Raw genomic sequence first — 21945 nt, 5'->3', positions numbered from 1 at the left:
ACCCCATTGTGTCAAACAGAGTCTGACTTATGGAGACCCCGTAGGATAGAGCAAAACACCTTCCAGGGATTTCCAAGACTGTACATTTTTATGGGAGCCAACCGCCGCAGCTTTTCCCCATAGAGGCTGGGTTTGACAATTGTCCTTTGGCTAGTAACAAAATGCTTAACCACTGTCGCACCTGGGCCCTTCCAGTGCCGGAGACACAGTTTCAATTCCTTCGTTCTATCTTTCTTTTTTTCTTCCTTCCTTTCTTTTTTTGAAGGACAGGAGTGTTTATTATGAAGCATTTTTAAGAAAATATAAAACTGCACTTGTAAGAAATTTTCAAAATATGACAATACACTTCTCAAGCCCCAAGCAAAGTGAAGTTCAATGAAATAAGCCCATTAATGACAACGAACGATTGCAGGAACATCTTGAATTTTCCTCATGCTACTGGGTGTGTGCAGACAGAGAAACAAGTTTCAATTCTTCCAAGTTTCTCTTCTCTCGCGTCTTCTCAGTCAACGGAGGTGTGTGCGTTGCTGTGGTATGGAGGAGGTTTTAGGGAAGCTTCCAGACTAAAGTAGACTCAGGTAAAAAGCCTGGAGAGCTACAAGTGTGGTTCTATGTAAGCGTGCCCTGAGTCTAGAAGGGATTCAGGGTAACTAAGGACCACAAAACTATGACAAAAACCCCCAGGGCTTGTCTCAGACTCCTCCCACTTTCTCTGTGATGACTCCCCCCAGGACGGAGCCCTGGCCTTCCAACACTTACTTACTCCCATCTCCCACCTTTACATTCTCCCTGCCTCGTATGGTCTCAGTGTCGGGCAAGGAAACTTTAAGGGGATGTAAAGTCACTTTAAGAAAGTCAAATCACTTTATGATCCAAAATTTCATCCCTTTTAGTAGAATTCTTGGTAAGCTCAAGATCCTAGGGAAGGCAAGACAAAACATTCAAAAATAAAAATAATACATTCCCCCAGGTTCTAAATATTTGTGACGGCAGACTACCTCATCTTTCTCATAAGGATTGGCTGGTGGACTTAAACTACCAACCTTGTGGTTAGTGACCTAAAAAGTTATCCCATAGTATGACCAAGGCTGAAGCAAATCAGAAGGCCCGATTATCCTGTTTGGTGAGGCACTGTTGGATATTACCAGAATATGAAGTGTGGAACTGACGTGAATGGAACGGAAATCCCGTTTCCAGCTCTTAGGGGCTGCATGGCTCGAGGCAGCATCAGGAGGTGAGTAAAAGCCACTGGCCTGTGGGGGCATGTGTATATTGTAGCTCTGGGCATTATGCCCTGTGATTAATCAATATCGTCAAACTATATGGTCGTGCTGGCCACAGGTCTTCCTACATAAATGTCAGTTGAGTCATCATCAGCTGACGTCCTTATCATGAAGACTGCTTCACCGACCCATTGCAGCATCTCTGCTGCCTGATTAAATCGAGGAAAATTCGCCAGCTATGCATCATGACCAAACAAGGCTACATTCTTTTTCACCCAAAGAATTCGGTTAAATTTTTTATAAGCTGCTCCATTTAGAATTTTCATGATAGAATTTTAGTGTGAAAGCCAAGTCTGAGAAAAGATGAATGCTGAAGCCCAGCCACTAAAAATTTCTCCACTATTTAAGAGTGTCAACATAAGAAAACAAACACATTAATTTTTAATAACTGCATATGAAGGCCTGGTGGAATAGAGAAACACAGAGCACATTTTTCTCCAGTTCTGATCTCTGTGTGTCAAGTGATTTTTCAAAAAAATCTTTTAAAGGCAAAGTAGTGTCTTGAGACTCGTATTGCTCAGCGTGTTAATATGTGACGAGAAGGTTTGTGTTGTGAGTCCTGAAGAGCTGATGATAAATCTTTCCAGGATCCTGACATCTCGACCTGGATGAGAGAATAGACACTCAAGGGAAAGAACTCCTTTACCCCGGTATGTAATACCCTCAAAGTATGTCCCACATCCCACATATTTCATAGAAATGGCCAATTGAAGTCCAATAAATAATTATATCCCAACATTTGAAAAATGTGGTGCGGAGAGACTGGCTTGCCCTGTACTGTCCCTCAGAGTTGACAACACAATTGGAGAAAAATGAAAGCCAACTTTTCAAGAGATAGAGGTAAATGGCCCAAAACACTAAGAGCTGTATGACCCCCTATAAAATGATTTAAAAAAAACTGTGACTCATTTTGTAATATTTGCTTTATATATATATATATGTGTGCGTGTATGTGTGTGTGTTTTATAAAAGCCATTCAGTGCAAAAGATGACTTCCTTTGATTACATCCTCCCAAAGTGGAGGATGTCACCTTCTCATTAGGAATTTCATTCCAATAGAAAAAGATCCATGTTTTCAATGATATGCAGTGTGCAGTACCCATGGCCTTCAATTCAGCTCTGAGTCATAGTGACCCGACAGGACAGAGTAGAATTGCCTCATAACGTGTCCAACACTGATGTTTTAAGGAATCTAACTGGCACATCTTTCTATCAGTAAGAACTGGAAAACAGTGGTATTTTGTCAGTTGGGGTAATGACAACCCTTGTGAGGGCTCTGGATCATCATCGAGGTTATTCCTGGTAATATCCATGTCTAGTGCTTTCCTCAATTGTTTTATTAGGTCGTTTAGTGGTATCGTGGTATCATGTCTTTTTTTACGCATATGGTTAGGGAGATAGGCAGTGCCGGTTTGTTTTCTAAAAATACAACTGGAAAAACTTAGCTCCAAATTAACAACAAATGTCTCCTATGGTACAGATCACTGAATAAGATCGTTGTATGTGTAATGGTTAGTGATCAACTCGACACTCCTGGGTATATGTAGAGGCTGGGCCCCACCAATCTCTTGGGTCGCAGCCTCCTTGATGTCAACAGCCTTTTTGTATAAGAGTGGGAGACAATGGAAACACACACACACACTCTCTCTCTCTCTCTCTCGCTCTTCCCATTTGCCTTCCTGCTTGCTGGGATTCTTGCCTGCTCCTTAGGACAGTCCCAAGTGCGCTGCCCAAGACAGATTTGTGGACACCCTGCCAAGTTTCCACCAACTTTGGATCCACTCAATTCTGTACCCACTGACCTGTGATCTTCCTGCTTCATCATTATACATCACCAGTCTGAAACTATGTGAGTCTGAAGAGGACCCTGGCTTGCATTGGATGGATGGCCTTGAGTTGGACTGGGCTAGGAGATGATTTTGATATAAGATTACATCTTGATATAAAGCTCTCATACATATTTGAGTGTCACTGGACTTGTTTCTCTACACAACCTGGCCTAACACAATATAGGTCAGAGACTTGTTGGTTATGGGGGTTTTCATGGGGATAACAATGGAAAGGTTGGTGGTTCAAACCCACAAACAACTTCAGAGAAACTAACAGCAAGAAATAAGTGGTCTACAAATACAGAAGGCTATTTTTCCTAATAGGATGGGCTTCATTCAATCATAAGAGCAAAAAAAAACATTCTGTCTTAAGTCTGTAAGTAATTATTAGAATCATCATTGCAATATCTCTTGGTTCCTTACCTCCTGATCTACCAATTTGCCCCCAAATTGCCAAACGTGCAAGACGGCAAGAATATCTAACCTATGGCCTGATTGATAGATTTTGGGTTTACTAGCTTCCACACCAGGTTCGCTTGGAGAAAAGTGGGCTTTCCACTCCTGTAAAGAGTTGTAGTCTCAGCAACAATGAAACTCAAAACCTTCCTCTAGTTCTTGAACGCTTCCTCCCCCCAATTATGATCCCAATTCTACCTTGCAGACCTGGTTAGGCCAGAGGATGCACAGCGGTGCAGTAGGGATCTGGAAACACAGGGAATCTAGGATGGATGAACCCCTCAGGACCAGCGGTGAGAGTGACGACACCAGGAGGGAAGGGAGTGTAGAAAGGGGGAACCGATCTCAGGGTTCTACGAGTAACCTCCTCTCTGGGGGATGGGCAACGGGAAGGTGGGTGAGGGGAGACGCTGGGCAGTGTAAGATAAGATAATTTAATAATTTATAAACTATTAAGGGTTCATGGGGGAGGGGGAAGTGGGGAGGGGCGGGGAGAAAAAAACAGGAAAATGAACTGATTCCAGGAACCCAGGTGGAAGGCGAATTTTGAGAATGAGGAGGGCAACAGATGTATAAGGGTGCTTTACTCAATTGATGTATGTATGGATTGTGATAAGAGTTGTATGAGCCCCAATAAAATGATTTATTTAAAAAAAAGGGTTGTAGTCTCAGAAACTCAGTGCAGCAGGCCCACCCTGTCAGATAAGGTCCCTAAGAGTCAGAATGGTCCGATGGCAATGCATTTTGTTTTGTTTGCGCTCCCAGGACGATATCAGGCATTTCTCTAAAAATAAAGCAGTGTCTCTCAATATCTACCTGCCTATCTGACTATCTAGATCCCACTGGTTGTCTCTTTAGTGAACTCTAAGGAGAACACTGGGTAGAAGCAAACAGCAGTTTAAAGATGCTCTGCCTCGGCAGAATGGTGAATGTGGGTATTAGCAGGACGAGCATTGATATGGTAACTTTATTTGCAAGAGGAAGAGGAGTTTGATAAAGTCCTGGGAAATAACCCAGTAGGAAGACGCTTCATCATGTTTTCACTCATGCAACTGAATAAATATTGAAAAATCTAACGTATGGGGGATCCTTTCCTAGATTCTATGGGTGTAACTCACCGCCACCTCGAGTCAGTGTTGACTCACAGCAACCCCTGATGGGTTTCTGAGATGGTAACTGTTCACAGGAGTAGGAATCCCAGTAGAACCAAAAAACAAATAAAACTCCAGAGAAGATCCCTTTCACTTTGGGCTCTAAAGTTCAGTGGGCAATATTTAAAGATGTGGCCATGTGTCCCATCTGTTTTGCCATAGAACACTGCTTAGCAGTTGGAGGCCAAAAGAGGAGGTCTAACAACCCTGAAATCATAAATAGAATCTAGGAAGACTATCCAGATGATAACCCAAAAAGTTGGGTTATGATACAAACACCGAAATGGAACATCTTAGGTGGTGATTTCAGGTAACCTCTGAGCTTCCAACCAAAAGGTCAGCAGTTCAAACCCCCACCACTCCACGGAAGAAAGAAGAGGCTCTATGCTCCTGTATAGATCCATAGTCTTGGAAACTCCATATAGCATTGGCACGGCAGGAAGTTACTATTGTCTCAGTTTCTGAAAGCTAAAGAAAATGTGTTCACATTTTTAATCCTCAAAGGTGAGCTAAGTCTTCAACACATGTAAGGAATATTTCTTGATATCTTAATAAATTAGTGAGTTTTCTCTCTAACTTTCTTCAGTTAGGGTCCTTTAGGTGCTATCAAACTAAGCTCAATCTAGCTACCATGATTAAAAGGAAATTTTTATAATTTGCATGTAAGGATGATCACATAATCAGAGTCAAAGGCCCAGGCTCAGAAAGAGAAAAAGTCAGAGCATCTGAGGGGGTTGGCTGAAATGGCATCACGGGATGTAGCTGGTCTCTTCTGGCTTCCCTGTTGCCATGAGTCAGCAGTCAGACATGCCTCCTCCATCCGTTACCCTTTACCCTATGCTGACGTTAACTTCTTTTTAAGACACTCAAGTTTAATCCTTTCTTATCTAAACCATCTCATATGCCTGATATCTTAGACCTCTGCCAGGGTGTATCTAGTAAGCCCTAGCCAGAAGCTAGAGTTTAGTTTCCCTTAAATTCCTTTCAGCTCTCACAGGGGAGAATAACCAAAGAGACTATACACTAGTAAACATCCCACTTCACCAAAGCCTGAAGCAATTGCAAGGACTCCCCCCTCTGATGCCACAGGGGCACTTGGGTGGGAAGTTCTCAGGGACCTTTGTGAAACCTGGACCACTGAATAAAGTTGCCCCTACCAACATGCATCTATTTTAATTTAAATGAATCAAAACTCACTTTGAAATGCAGTTCCTCAGTTGTACCAGTCACATTTTAAATATCCATGAACCTCATGTATCCAGTGGGTACAGTATTACATAACATGTCCACAACTGGAGACGTGGCTATTGGATAATACTGTGCTTCCATGAGAGGGCCCCTTAGATGAATCGTTCATCTTCCATCCTTGTGGCATGCTATTAAAGATTGAATTCCTGGAGAGAGTTCCTTTGACTGAGCCTAAATTATGCATCCCCCATTTTGTTAGAATCACAAGAGCATGTCAATGGAGAACACTGATCAGACTTCATGGACAGCGTATAAGAAAAAACAAAAATCACACAAACAAACAAATAAAAAACCATCCAACAAACCCGCCCTTTTGCTCTCTATAGGGTTTCCAAGGCTGTTAGCCTTTCCAGAAGTAAACAGCCTCTCCGTTCTCCCCAGGATCTGCCGTCAGCAGTACAACACTTAGCTAACTATGCTTCCAAAATGTCTGCACATCTTCGCGCATCTTAGAGGAGATGTAATTTTCCCCAAGGAAATTAAAGTTCTAATATGAGAAGATGTGAGAGAAAAATCTGCGTGGACCAATAAAAAGCAGCCAGTACATACATATCACATGAGCATATTCCTTGCATGTTCACATAGTCACCTTTAATTTGGGGTGGGCAGGAAGACAGCATTGCTAGATACTCAATGGGCTAATTAGAACAGAAGGTGAGCTCCTTCAAACACAGTGTCCCTAGTTAGGTATGTGGACTGGAATGTGCAGGGTTGTTTGCTGTCATGCCCAAACTCCTGACAGATAGGGCAGAAACAAGAGAACACCCTGGAGCCAGTTACCTGCTCTCTTCATGTCTAAATTATACTTTCCTTTGAAACCAGGTTGGGTGGTTAAAGGAATTGAAAATCTGTATCAAGTGTGGGGAAGGCTAGCATTCCCGGTTTCATAGGGTCCCCTTTGTTTATGCAGCAGCCTTCTGCTTCAGCAGGGAAGGAGTTAAGATTTGGTCTTTTCAGTACACACCACCACCAATGAAATCATTTTCACTATGCCAACTGCCTTTGTTCAATTTTTCTCGTTTGATTTATGACTGCAGATCTGATCTCACAGTTCCTTGTGGCCTGACGGTAAGTTACAGGCTAAGTAAGATAAAATAAACAAATCCGTCACAGTGAGCATTTTATAGTCAACTTGCCAGAAATGCTGCCCATCCTTCTTTGCCATGTTTTAGACAAAAAGGGAAGTAATGAACAAAATCTTACGCTGATAATCAATTGGTTTCAGCTCTGAGCCTCCCCTTCCTGTAACAATTGGATTCATAGTTCATGACCACTTTAGTTGCAAGCAAAGATGATGAAACCATTTTAATTAATTAATTAATTAGAATTTTACTTACTGTATTTCTCATTCTTCTCCAAGAATGTTTCCAGGTTCTGAATATTTCCTTGCCTGTGGGTTGTCTTTTCAGGCTATCAACCCAGCCTAACACAGAAGAGAAAATGCCTATCAAAAGGGACCCCATGCTCTGTTTTCCTACACTTTGAAAGAAGAGGGTACAAACTTACAGTTCACCTAAGAGGATAGGGAAACACGAATTCCCTGAACTGGAAAATACTTTGAACTGAGCATCTCTTCCTTTATTTGTTAAGACATAAGCCTATTGAAAGATTAATCTGGATATTTCCAAAGAGACGGGGCAAAAGAAGAGATTTTAGGCAAAAGTAAGAGAGAAGAAAACTTTTTCCTAGAAGGAGGTGTGGTACTTACATAATTTTAAGTCAACTTGAAGATTTAAAGAAGTGTAGGGGGTATCTGATGGGTCAGTCAGGTCACAGCCTAGTGATGCCTCCTTGTGGGTTTGGGATTCTCATAAGGAAGGACCAGGAAACCTCCCCCTCTCTCTCTGCCTTTACTTCCCTCTTGCTGGCTATCCAGAGAGCTGCTGGAGTCCTGCGATGTTTCCACCGACCTCAGATCCACAGGACTGCACACACAGACCTGTGATGTTCCTGCACTCTGCATCACTGCATGTGACTGTGTGAGGCTTAAAAGGGACTCATGGACTAGTATAGGACTTACGGACTTGAGTTTGATTGGCCTGGGATATTTTCTCTCTATGTAATTATTCCCTGATATAAAGCTCGTTAACATATATGAGTGTCACTGGATTTGTTTCTCTAATCAACGCAGCCTAACACAGAAGAGAAAAAGCTGAGTAGGTCCATCAAAAGGGGCCCCATGCTCTGTTTTCATACACTTTGAAAGAAGAGGGTACAAATTTACAGTGCACCTAAGAGGGTGGGGAGTCAAGAATTCCCTGAACTGGAAAATACCTCTGTCTTACGCTTGTTACAAAAGCAACACAGAGAACGCAAGGGGCCTTGTGGTAGTTTGACTTCCTGTGCCCTGTAGGCCTCCACAGGAACATGTCAGTGATGTTTAATCATGCAGTAGCTTGATTGGAAGGCTACCAAGAGAAATGCTTTTCAAGGCCTGTATTTCCCATCTCTCTTTCTCCCTGGTGATCAGACCAGCATGCTGCTGCTTGAGCTAGTCCTTTGCCCCAACCATGGGCTGCACTACCTTTGGGCCAAGCCAACCCATGCATTGTGTCACTGTGTGTGCATCGCTAGAGCTTGAGACTACATCAAGGTCTGCTTCCCTACCTCCCATGTTACTGATAGTTGCTGTCCCACCCTGCCATCTGCTGCCTGCCACCAGCCTTGCTTGTCTTGTCTGAAGACAGAATCCGATGTCTGCTTCACTGATCTTGGATGAGAAGCCTTTGTGATTTTGGTGATCTTCAACTGTTCCACAGAAGTGAGTTGAACTGAGCTGTGTGCTGCTGGTGGGCTAATTAGCTATTATATTCCTTGTCGCTCACTGTATAAACCTATCCTTGTGTGTGTGTGTGTGTGTGTGTGCGTGTGTGCGTGTGTGTGCGTGTGTGTGTGCGCGCGTGTGTGTGCGTGTGTGCGTGTGTGTGTGCGCACGTGTGTGTGTGTGTGCGTGTGTGTGTGTGTGTGTGTGTGTGTGTAATCATGAGTGGCCTGGTTTTGTTTTCTATAGAGAACCCTGCCTAACACAGACATGATCCGTGATAAGGTATCATGTGATAGCCTTGTGTGAGCAGCAGGTTGGAGCAATAAGCCCCCTACACAGCATCAATCCTCCTAGAGCCCATTCATCACAGTGAAAGTCAATCAAACGGGAGGGCTTCCACTCTAGAAGGAGGCAGTGATTCATCTAGCTGATATGGATACATTTTCTTACTAAGAATTTGCTTTTCAACCTTTAAGCAACCCTATCAAAATACATGCAAAGGATCTGAGCTATTGCCCCCAAATCCCACATAGCATCATATCAGAACAAAAGACAGTAATGAGCATATTGCCATAGACACAAGGGGTCTGTCGGAAAATCTCTTTGACCAGGAGCTGTTGTCCCGAGACCAATAGAATGGTCAGGTGAAGGCACAGGAAAGAAACAAGCCCAAAGAGGTAACCTGTGAAAATAGTATCATTCTTCAAGATTCAGGATATAAATAACAACCGATTGGTGTGTTTCTGGGAGGCAGAGTACATAGGCCAGGAAGCCAAGAATAGAGAGCAATTCCTGACTTGAGGGAATCTCCTCCGCAGAGCCATTCCCTGCTCGTTCATGACAAGAGTCCCTGTGCCTAGTAACATGTCACTCCTACCCAGGTCTTCGGGATCCCTGCTGCGCTGTGTAGCTATCCTGGCAGACATCACGGACCCTCCGTATTAAGAAGAAGCAAAGCTGTGTTTACTTAATGGAGAAAGGGAGGCATATATGTGGCACTCTATGGTCCACTTAAGGACCCTCTAAAACATATTTAGGAGTCCTTGAGTGCTACAAATATTGAATGTGCTTGGCTGTCATCCTACTGGTTGGTGGTTTGAGTCCACCTAGAGGAGTCTTGGAAGACCAAACCTGCTCTCTGCTCATGACTTTCAGCCACTGAGAGCCCTAGGGAGCAAGGCTCCACTGGGCCTCCACGGGCCAGCATGAGTTGGAATTGGCTCCGTGTCACTTACTAGTCTGACCTTGCTCAAAGACAAGTGTGGCAGCCACAGGCTGAAGAACCTGGTGATGAAAGGCTCGGATATTTCAGAAAAGCGGTCTTGTGTGCTGTGACCGAGATGGCATTGATCACCTTCCAGGGGTTGAGACAAAGACAGATAATAGAGCAGGTAGCTGATGGACATCATTTGATATCCCAAGGAATGTGGTAGTATCAGAGTCTGCAGTTATCTCATTCATCTTCCTCTTTGTAAGTCACCTCATTAAAGTAGGCAGCCCACATCCTGCAGCACAAAGTCCCCGACTTATATGAGGACCGGAATCTGAGCAGCACATGGGGGGCACAGGGCTGCCCCTTCCAGATTCTCTGTTCAACAATCAGGGTGGATCCCCACCCCCCTCACTGCTGAGAAGGCTGCCATCTGGTAGAATTCTCTCAGGAAAGCTCTAGACATCCATTGGAGCTTCACAGGTACCAACGGTGTTAGGATGGGTTGCCTAGAGAGATAAATGCAGAGACACTCATTTGTGTATACGAAAGAGCTTTATCTCAAAGAATAATTGTATATTAAGAAAACAACCCAGTCCAGGTCAAGTCTATAAATCCGATATTAACCCATAAGTCTGACATTAGTCCATAAATCATAAATCCAAGACTCACGCAGTCACATGAAATGATGCAAAATGCAGAAAGATCACAAGCCAGAGGGGACAAAGTCCTGTGGAACCAATAGCAGTGGACACATCTCCAGGGCTCTGGCTGCCATCAGCGTGGCTCCATGTTGCCTACCAGCAGGAATCTGAAGCAGAGAGAGTGCAGTGTGGCTGGCCGCCAGGAATGAAAAGAGGAAGTTCCCAGAATCCTCATGAGAAGGTCATGCTCACAAGGAAACACAGTCAGGCTGTGTCCTCTTTGACCATCTAGACTCCATCCCTTCACTCTATTTACCAGCTCTCCATTCAGAGAAGTCCTCCCTCTCCTGGAACACGACTCTAAAATAGTTTCTGCACATGCATCTCTGTCTCAAAGCCTGTGTCTCAGAGATTCAACCTCAATACCCTAATAGCAGAAATCGTTTCTCTACCTTTGGAAGTGATTTATCCTATTAGCTACGCTGGTGTTGTCGTGAATTAAGCTTTGGGCTGCTAACCAAAATGTGCTTGGACTCACTAGCCACTCCACAGGAGGAAGATGAGACCGGCGGCTTCAATAAAGAACTATAATCTCAGAAACTATTTTACTCTGTCCTAATGGGTCACCGAGTCTGAACTGACTCAAAGACAGATGTTTGTATCTCTTTTGTGGCTTGTTCATTCATTCATTTAATCTTTACTAAAACACTATGTGTCAGGAATTGTGATTGGTATGGAGAATTCCAAAATTAAGTAAGCCACAGGCATGCTATGACCCTAATATATGTATTGTAATCCTCTGTATTACCACAGCTTCCATAGACATCTGGTCTAGTCTATTGAGAAGACTCTCTGCAATTCAGGCATAAATCCTAGCCAGTCCTCCCAGGACAGGGATCATATCTCTTTATGTGAATTATTTCCAGAATTCAATAGAACTAAAAATAGATCTAAAAGCAAGCAAATTAGCAAGTGTTTGCATATTAGTGTTTGCTATAGGGTTTTAAGTAAATTACCTCAATACATTAAGAAAATTGCTATACAAGATTTGTTCTTCCTTCTACAACTGAAGAAGCTAAGGCAAGAGTGGTTAATAACCTTTCAGGGAAAAGAAACTAATAGAGCTACTATTGGAACGTGGGTCTGTCTAGCTCTGAAATGCATGCTTTCTAAAAAACAAACCAAGCACACACAGAGAGAAAAGCCCCACCTGTACAGCACACTGAGGTCATCCCCATAGGAGCACACAGACCATTTGAGCCTGCATCTGTCAAACGGAGGAGAAGAAGAAGTCGTGAATAACTCGACAATAATTTGTAGATCACCAAATCAAATGCTACATCTCTCAGTTTGTGCTTTCTATGCTAATTTTGAAGTCATTTCAGTTCACGTTTTCTATTTGTCTGCAGTCATTTTTATGCAGTCTTCATCTCTGTTACAGAGTGGAAGGAATGTCAATTCTATATTTAGTTCTATGAACCTCCAGCTCCTGAGAAGAGATCTAAATTTAGCCATGGAAATTCATTAGGGACCTAGTAGAACTGATGAAGTTGCTTGCTTTCAGGAAAAATCACAGCCAGAATATATATATTTAAAGAAAGAAACAGTAGACCCACACTGACTGTAACAAGATAAAATTAAAAAGCCAAGGAAGGGGCCTACATGAGGTGAATCAGAAGGAAGCAGGCAAGGACGCATCAGAAAAGGAATCATATTTCCCATTCCTGACACGATGTTGTTCTTGTTGTTAGGCGCCGTCAAGTCAGTGCTGACCCACAGCAAGCCTATGAAAACAGAGTGAGGCACTGCCTGCTCCTGCCTCTTTCTGGCAAGCGCTGTGACTTGAATCCATTGTTGCAGCCACTATGTCAATCTGTCTCTTGGATGGAATTCGTTTTCCTGACTCTTTCCATACCAAGCACCATGCCTTTCTCCAGGGACTGGTCCCTCCTAATAACAGATAACAATGGTAACCAGAGAGCTGAGATCTCAGAATGAACCACTCCCTTGGCCAGACCTTGCAATGTGTTCTTCATTCAAAACCAATTTGTAGGGTGTGTGGTTCTGCATTGGGCTGCGATCTTCAAGGTGAGCAGTTCAAAACCAGCCGCATTTCCTTGGGCGAGAGTATGGGTTTTCTACTCCCATGAACAGTTATGGTCTCGGAAACCCAGAAGAGATGGTGATGCGTCAGCTTGAGCTGCATGACAGTGTTTGGCAGCACTGCTCTCAGGGCTAAAGGAAATACCTGAAGACACGCTCGGTAAACCATTAAGCATGTTGTATATGAAAGCTCTAACTTTTTCTTATAGGTATAATATTAGTAATCTATGTACAACAATTGAGGTCACAGTCTATTTGCCGTACCGTGGATAGCTATCTGTTAAAATACGAGAAGTCTCAGGGTATAACTCACATTTCATTTCACTTCATTATGTACCATTTGCCTCAGAGCATAAGCTAGGAATCCATCATATTACTTTGTTTCCTTCAACTATAACAAACATCAATGTCATTTATGTTTATTTAAACTTATCTTGCTCCTGATTGTGGGCGAAAGAATTACAGTCTCGGAAACCACGGGGCAGCTCTACCCTGACCTGTGGGGTCAGAATAAATCAGAACCAATTTGATGGCAGTGAGCTGAGCTCCTGATCATTGAATTAGAAAGGCACAAGAATAATCACAAAAAGAACTGATATGTTCCAAAGAAATCTTCGTTTTTCTTCTAAGTTGAGCTGATTTGTCTGTGGCCCATTGCATCCTAACTGTAGGTCTGTGTGCTTTAGTAGAGGCATTCGGTGATGGGAATCTATAGGGACTAACTGTATTAATAGGACATACCCTTGGGAGTACAGCAGCGGAGGTTGGGGGGAAATGGGGAATCGATAACACAGAGTACAACAAAGAAAAAATCTTCTGAAATTGATTATGGTAATAAGTGTACAACTCTTCTTGATATGATTGAACTATTGAATGGTATGATATTTGGAGTATGCCCAAATAAAACGGCTTCTATAAACACACACACACACAGAGAACTGAGCTAGACTAGAGATGAGAATTTGGGGGAGGTAAGAGATGCACGGATTGGGCTCTCCTGAGTAGCCAGAGACTGTATAATCAGTATTTTACTAGAATAGAGAAGCGGAACGGATGTTACATGGAAACAAATATATACATTGATCAGGAAAGCTATGTTGTGTTCTCTGCATAATTGCCTTCTCCTGCTTTTCCCATTGTGTAGCTAGTTGGGGGTTCTCTGTACTATTCAAACGGGTGCTAAAGGGAGCCCTATCTACAAGCACTTGGCTCACAGCACTCACACCTTTGTGGCAGCTACTTCCGTGTGCCAAGGAAATAAAATCCCCCCAAAGACCCACTATCCCGGAGTCGGAGGAGCCATGATGGCCTATTGTATGTGCTTTCGGATGTTAACCTCAAGGCTCCTGGGAAGAAAGATAAGACTTTCCACTCCCACAAAGAGTTACAATCTCAGAAACCCACAGAGCCAATTCCACCCTGTCTTTCAGGGTTGCTATAAGTCACAATTAAATTGAGGAAAGTATTTTTCCCCTTTCTGCCATCAATCAATTCTGACCCATAAAGACCTGACAGCATGCTAGGGTTTCCACGTCGGTCAACATCGACACCACCGTTTGTCGGACAGTTGGATGCACTGTGGTGGCTTGGGTGTTGCTCTGATGTTGCGAACTGTCACTGGTCTTTCTAATAGCAGCAGGGTCATCCAAGGTGAACAAGTTTCAGCAGAATTTCCAGGTGAAGAACAAACTATGAAGAAGGACTAGGTTGGCACTTCTGAGGATCTGCCCAGTGCAAACCTGAAGAATGCAGGGGAAACATATCGGACAGATACAGCACCCGAGGATGAGCCCATCTGATGGGAAGACCTTCAAAGTGTAACTGAAGAAGGCCAGCTTTCTCAAGGTAGAGTTGATCCGAATGATGGAGATGGAGTACAGCTTTTGAGACCTTCATTTATTGATGGGTCATGGCTCTAAAGGAGAAAAGGAGCTGAAAACATCTATTAAGAATTGGAATTTGTAATAGAAAAAGTATGAATCTTGGAAAATTAGAAGTCATTCAAAATGAAATGGAATGCATAAACATTGATACACTAGGTATGTCAGAAATGACATATCTAGTTAGTTAGTTAGTTAGTTAGTTAGTTAGTTAGTTAGTTAGTTAAGACCTTAAATAACTGGAAGGATAGCTCCTGGGCCTTTTTAATCAGACGGTTCCAGGGTTTACTATGCCAAGAATGGAAATTCAAGAGGAATAACATCATGTTTATCATGTAAAAGAACACTTCAAAATGTATCTTACTCTGCAATATTATCTGTGATTGGATAATATCTAAATGTGATGAATATGACCATTATATTCAACCACCAAAGTTAGTGATGAAGAAAGTGAAGAATTCTACCAGCCTCTCTTGGCTGGAAATGATCAAAAATGCAACTAAAGCGCATTGACAATTATTGGTGATTGGAATACAAGAGTTTGAAACAAACAGGAAGGAACCGTGGTTAGAAAACATAGCTTTGGTAGTGGAATGAAGCTGGAGGGTGCATAACAGAATTTTACAAGACCAGTGACTTCATCACAAATGTCTTTCTTTAGCAACATAAACAAGGACTATACATGTGAAATTCCCCAAATGAAATATATAGGAATCAAGTTGACTATACCAGTGGAAAGAGGCAGTGAAGCCCCTCAAAATCAGCAGCCAAAACAAGCCAGGGGCTGACAGTGAAGCCAACCATCAATTGCTCCCATGTAAGTTCAAACTGAATTGGAAGAAAATTCAAACAAGTCCATGAAACCAAAAGATGACCTTGAATATACCCCCAAATGAAATTTGAGAACATCTTAAATACATATTTGATTCATTAAACACTAATGACAGAAGACTTGATGAGCTGTGGGTTTAAGAACATCATACTAGAAGAAAACAGCAAACCAATAAAAATACAGGGACAAAAGAAAAGATCAAAGTGGATCTCGGAAACTTGTTCTTGGTCCCAGAGCAGTTAAAGGAAATGGAAGACACGATGAATCAAGATGACTGAACAGAAATTTCAAAGGGAAGTTCCCGGAGACAAACAAAATATTATAAAGTGTGTAAAGTTTCAGAGTTATAAAAAGATCTAATCAAAATGAAAATCATAATCAGCATATATCTCAAGCTGAAAGAACTAAAGAAAAATCAGAGCCTCAAGTTGCATTATTGAAAGGGTTAATGATCATGGGTGCAGTAGTCACTAAATTAATGGACACAATATATTGTGTACATTATCTGCACAAGACCTCTCTAAAGTGTTGAAGAGTAAGGGGGTCACTTTGAGTACGAAGCAGCATTGTCACTTTGAGAACCTGTCCCAAGTCATGATCGTTTCAATAACCTCATATGCTTGTGTGAGTTGGACATTGAATAAACAAGACCACGAAAGAATTAATGCATTTGAATTATGGTCGTGGTGAAGAACATTGAGGGTCCTTTGGACTGTCAGATGTCCATAATGACCATTAGCGTTCTTCATTCTGTTCAACGAAGGAAGCACTGCACGGTGTAACATCAGGAAAGGTGTTTGCCAGGGATTTGTCCTTTCAGGAAACTTATTCAGTCGGTATGCCTAGCAAATCTTCAGAGAAGCTGGCTTACATGAAGAAGAATGTGGCATTAGGATTAGCGGCTATCTTATTAACGACCTCTGATATGCCGGTGGCAAAACCTTGCTTGCTGAAATGAGGAGTTGAAGCACTTACTGGAGGAGATCATAGCTTGCACTTTTTAGTATGGACTACAACTCAATATAAAGAGCACCCAAATCCTCGCAACTGGGCCAATAGGTAACATCATGATAAACGGGGAAAGGTTGTCAAGGATGCAGTCTTGCTTGGATCCACAGTCAATGCTCATGGAAGCAGCAGTCAAGCGATCAAATGGTGCATTATATTGTATAAGCCTGCTGCACACTCTTTAGAGTGTTGAAAAGCATGGAGGTTACTATGAGGACTATATGCAGCTGACCCAAGCCATTTTCTGTGCTTCATGTTCATGGGAAAGTTGGGCATTGAAAAATGGATGCAATGTTGAAAATACCATGGATTTCCAAAAGAACAAACAACTCTGTTTTGGAAGAAGTGTGGCCAGATTGCTCTTCAGAGGCAAGGATGGTGAGACTTCGCATGGACAGTGGGCCTGCTGTCAGGGAAGCCTGCTCCCTGGAGAATGAAACTATGCTTGGTAAAGCAGAGGGGCAGAGCAAAAGAGAAAGTCTCTCAAGGAGATGGGTTGACACACTGGTTTCAGCAATGGCTTAAAGACCAGAAGAAGTTGTGAGGAAGACCCATATCAGGCAGTGTGGTCCACAGGGGCTTAAGGCTAGCACTCAGCAGATGGTACACAACAACAAGGACTACCAAATGAACAAACAGACCGATTCTGAAGAAGTAGACCCAGAATTCTCCTTAGAAGCAAAGACAATGAGACTTGGTCTAACAAACTTTGAACGTGTGCTAAGGAGAGATAAGTCCTGGGAAAAGGACACCGTGCTGGGTAACCAGAAGGGCAGCAAAAGGAGGAAGACCCTCAATGAGATGGGTTGGCAGAGTGGCTGCAAGGACAGGGTCAGACGGTGACAATCGTGAGATGGACACTGGGCCAGGCAGTGTCTCGTTCTGTTGTGCATACGATGACTCTTACTGGGAGCCAAGTCAGTGGCCTCATTCTTTTTCCTGCGGAGATGCTGGTATAGTCAAACTGATGACCTTGCAGTTATCAGCTCTATGAGTAATCCATGATGCCAGGAGGGCGCTATTGGAATAGATTCCTTTCTTGCACAAAAGCATTTCATTGTAGATTAAATGAACTAGACTCTATCTCTTTATCCTGGCTCTTTAGTAGAGGCATTCATATTTAAGAAACAAATTGCTGCTAGATTAAAAATGACAACTGAAGCAGGCAGTGCAGTGGTCTGATTCTCCAGAGTCGCTGCAAGGGTGTATAATGCTGCTAGTTGCCCTGGATTTGAATCTTACTCATAGTGATCCCACATGTAAAGGAATGAGCCACTACCTAATCTTGTGGGATCCCCATTTTTATTTGTGGACCAGACTATTGCGACTCATATGTGTTTTGTATTGGCTTAATTTTGGAAATAAATTACAAGGCCTTTTGTTGTTGTTTTACCTGTTTGGAAACTCCTCTACACTTGCTCAACATCATAGCAACACAATGAGCTTCCACTGAAAAATGGGGGGTGGCTATGCATGGTGCCTCGGTCAGGAACCCAGCGTTTGTCCCACATGGAACCTGAGAATTGTTTTTCGGAATCATCACAACCTCTATCAAGCCCGTAGAGTCTCGGTAAGTAGTTGTGAAACTCATTCAACTCCCATGTGATGGTCTCACTTTCTAAGTTCACTCGGCATTCCAGATAGAATTCTAGCTACCAACCCCTGCTCCAATGGCCACTCCTTCCTAAAAGTATTTACTCTTGTTCTTCCTCTTCTTGAATTTCCTAAATTGCCATCCTCACATCTGCCCAGTCTTCAAATTAATACTGAAAATTCTACCCCATTTTTAAGTTCTACAAACCTCAATAATAACTAATGTTGCATTTCTCACTAGCACTATGGATTATGACCCAGGTCTCAAATTATAGTTATATACAAAATATTTATTACTAAAATTTGTGAACTGAAATTTTATTAAGCAATAAATATTTTCTCTCCAGCCCTGTAAGGTGAATATTATAGCAGAGATTTTAATAAGCTGAATTATATAAAACACATACACACACGCAGCCTTCTTTTCCAAACAATTGTTTCCACAATTTTGGTAGCATTCATAACCAAGGATAAATTAATAAAAGGGTGAAAAGTACTGTTATTATGGTTCCAGTACATACAGGCATGGCTTTATTCAAAATAAAACACAATTAAACATGTATGTTTCTATGATCAGGGGAAGATTGTAGACAACTTTTCTCAATAATATTCTTGTCTGAGTCTCATTAAGATGACTTCAAAAATTAAACAAAATGAACTAAAAGTGTTGCACAAAGATTTGGCGGCTATCGTTTGCCTCCTAACGATATAATTAAAGAAAAATATGATCAAAGTGATATGTGTATTCCCCCCAGCCCCTACCACCATTTATCAGTGAAGAAAGGATTGCCAACAGTATTGCTACATGTCTAAGAACATTAATTAAGGTCCACAGCAATGAAACTGTCAGCACTGGATCAGTGAGATGCTCTGGAAATCGTCATGTACAGAGAGCTCCCACTCCATCCTTGAATTCCTCCATGCTATTAAAACAAGCTTTAATGCATATCTCTTATTCCACAGAGATTGGAACTGCTGCGTACACAGCTACACTGCCTCTCTCTAACATGAGTTGACGAAGAATTGGCCTTATGGACAAGGACATCCACTCATGCTCCCTTTAGTGCTCCTCTGGTTCCCTTTCAGAACAGGGAGGAAGGTGTGATCATGATCACTGGACGTCTGCAAGCAGGATCCTCTCTTGGAACTAAATTTATGCACAGAAACAAGAAAGGGGGAGAAAAGAACTCTTTCTTCCAGATACAGAAACCTGAATGCCTAGGGCAGAAGAAATCCTGAGCCCCAGTTGTCAGCAGATTTGCTTCAAGGTGCCTTTTATTGCAGTCCTAAAAGGTACTAGGTACATCAGTGTGATGAAACGTGAAGACTAGAATATAGAATCACAAACAGAATCATTGATGCAAAGTACATATGATTAAGAATTAATATTTTACAATGGGTGAAGGAAGACATCTTTGATCTTCATCAGCAAGTGCTTCAAGTGTCCTTCGCTTTCAGCAAGAACTTTTGTATCATTTGCATATTGCTAGTTATTACTGAGTCTTCTTCAGTCCTGATGCTGTGTTCCTCTTCATGTAGCGCAGTTTCTTGGATTATTTCCTTAGCATCCAAATTGAATAAATATGTTGACATAATATATACTTGACGTGTGTCTTTGGGGAATTTAAACTATTCTGTATCTCTTTGTCTTGTTTGAACTAGCAGGAGACAAGAAATCAGGCAAGATATTGCACTTGGAAAATTGGCTGCAAAAGTGCGAAAAAGCGAGGTTGTCACATGGAGGACTAAGGTGGCCCTGACTAAGGTGTCCACGGTATTTTCGATTTCATTATGTACATGTGATAGCTGGACAATGAGGACCTACAAATTATACAATTACTTACAGGTCACCTTTGAGAATTAAATGAGATTGTGCTTATGTAACTATTATTATAAAAGACAGTAAGGGAAAGCAAAGTGTATTAACTATTGGCTTTTGCTTTATTAATTAAAATCTCTAAGTTTGATAAGCAGCAAGGAATGACAGAAAGCTGTGGATGTTCCATAAAGAGTAGACAATTAGCTCATTGATCTAATTAGCTTCACTCAAACCTATCTTGTTAGGTTGGGACATTAATTATTCTACTAGGCTACTTGTTGGGAGGTGTGCAGTAAAGTTAACTTTTAAGTCCTGGGAAAGCAAGTACTTTAAGACGAGTACATGAAGATATAAAACTTGTTCTTAAAGTTCCTTGGAGAATAAAGCAAGGATCTAAAAATGGAAGCAACTGGCAAATAGAAAAAGCATGCAGATTCACAGCAATTATAAAATGACGGATTATACCTACTTTTATCTACTATGGTTCAAGTACTTGGTTTTGGTTTCTGTTGTCTTTGTTTACCCATACACAGCATGCTGTGAAGTTGCTTTTCACTCATTGGGCCTCATCTTACAGAGTAATGCTGTCTCACAGGGTGCTCTTGCCTGTAAAGTTTATGGAAGCAGACCTCCAGGTCTTCCTCATTCAGAGCTTCTGCGTTGGTTCCAATCACCACCCATTCTGGTACCAGGTAAACACTTAATCATCACACCATCAGGGATTTCTTCAAGTACTCGGGAAGGCAGTGGAAATAAGAACAAAAAATGTGATTTCTACCTTCAATTAGCCCGGTTAGTAGGGAAGACAAACTTGTACCATCCCAACATACAATAAAACGTATGTGATAATATGACAATAGATGAAGAGAATAATTAAGATAAGTGCAAGAGACAGACTGACAGACAAGTAAGCCAGCAATTCAAACTTGAGAGTTAGGGATAGGTATTGAGAGGAGATTATGCTAGGTTATGATTATTCCCAGGGGACTGGGTAATGGAGGTGAAACAGGAAATTCTACATAGAGAAAACAAATATACAAAGATGTAAAATGTGAAAATGTATAGAATTGTCCAAGAGTTTTCTGTTGGTCCATATTTTTGTAATACAATGTTTATGATTAAAAAAGAAGAAATAAGCAATATGTAATCCTGGAGATAAAAGTATCGTTCCTTAACTTCCAAAGGATGTTGTGACACCACTCTTTGGAATGGTCCTAATTATGATCCCAATTCCAGTGGACTGGCCAAGTAGCTACCACCAAAATCACTTGGCATCAGCTGAGTGTTTTCAAGGCCACATCAATTTGTTGAAGCATTTCAATTCATACTTTGTCCAATTCTGGAACCTTACCTTGTGCGAATGCCTCAGTTCAGCTTGGACTTCTTCCTTCAGTGCCATGACTTCTTGATTATATGCTACATCTTGAAATGGTTGAATGTTGATCATGTCTTTCTGGTATATAACTGCTTAGTCCTTCTATCATCTTTTAGTACTCCCTACATCATTCAGCATTTTGCTTATAGAAACCTCTGATATGGCAACTTGAGGCAAGAATTATTTCTTTCAACTCTTTCAGCTTAAGGTTTACTGCGTGTGTTCTTTGTATTTGGTGTTCTAAATCCAAGTCTTTGTACTTTTCACTATACTACAACATTTTGTCTTGTGGTGCTTCTGTTTGAAATTCAGCTCATTTACTTTGTCATTTTTTCCATTGGCTTTAGTTACTATATGATCAAAAGCAAGCTGGATCAGTCTCTTCTGATGTCCATTGTGCCCTTTTTCTCTGCTTTATCTTTAATGCCCTTTTGCTTTCTTTTGTGCATGATGTTCTTAATGCCATTCTGCGGCTCATGAGGACAGATCATTAATGTCCAATGTGTTAAATTTTACCTGAAATGCTTTCAAAATTCAGGCAATGTAATTCAATGTTGTATTTTTATTCTTCAAGACTTGTTTTATGTGTCTTTAGCCATTGCAGCAGTCTGTGAGTTATTGAGTGATCCATGGACAAAGACCTAACAGTGACTTAGCATGGATTCACAAGGGCCTGGGATGGGAGCTATCATTGCCAATATGTGGGTTAGTTTGGGTTATCTAGAGAAGCAAAACTAGTGGTTATATATA

The 21945-nt window shown here is 41.7% G+C and overlaps 1 long non-coding RNA gene across 4 annotated transcripts in view; it reads right to left on the bottom strand.

Moving 5' to 3' along the window:
* LOC142430699 (uncharacterized) overlaps positions 1-21945 on the bottom strand; it is a 247381-nt gene that overhangs the window by 102083 nt on the left and 123353 nt on the right. For 2 of the 4 annotated variants that reach the window (XR_012780652.1, XR_012780654.1), the window contains one exon: positions 7305-7390. The exons of the other annotated variants lie outside the window; for them this stretch is intronic. This is a non-coding gene — a long non-coding RNA (uncharacterized LOC142430699). The remainder of the gene's footprint in view (positions 1-7304; positions 7391-21945) is intronic. 4 annotated transcript variants of the gene reach the window in all.

Source organism: Tenrec ecaudatus, chromosome 17, assembly GCF_050624435.1.
Source record: "Tenrec ecaudatus isolate mTenEca1 chromosome 17, mTenEca1.hap1, whole genome shotgun sequence".
NCBI lineage: Eukaryota > Metazoa > Chordata > Mammalia > Afrosoricida > Tenrecidae > Tenrec > Tenrec ecaudatus.
Note: the sequence above shows the minus strand (reverse complement) of the source record. Positions and strands in the feature narration are given on the sequence as shown.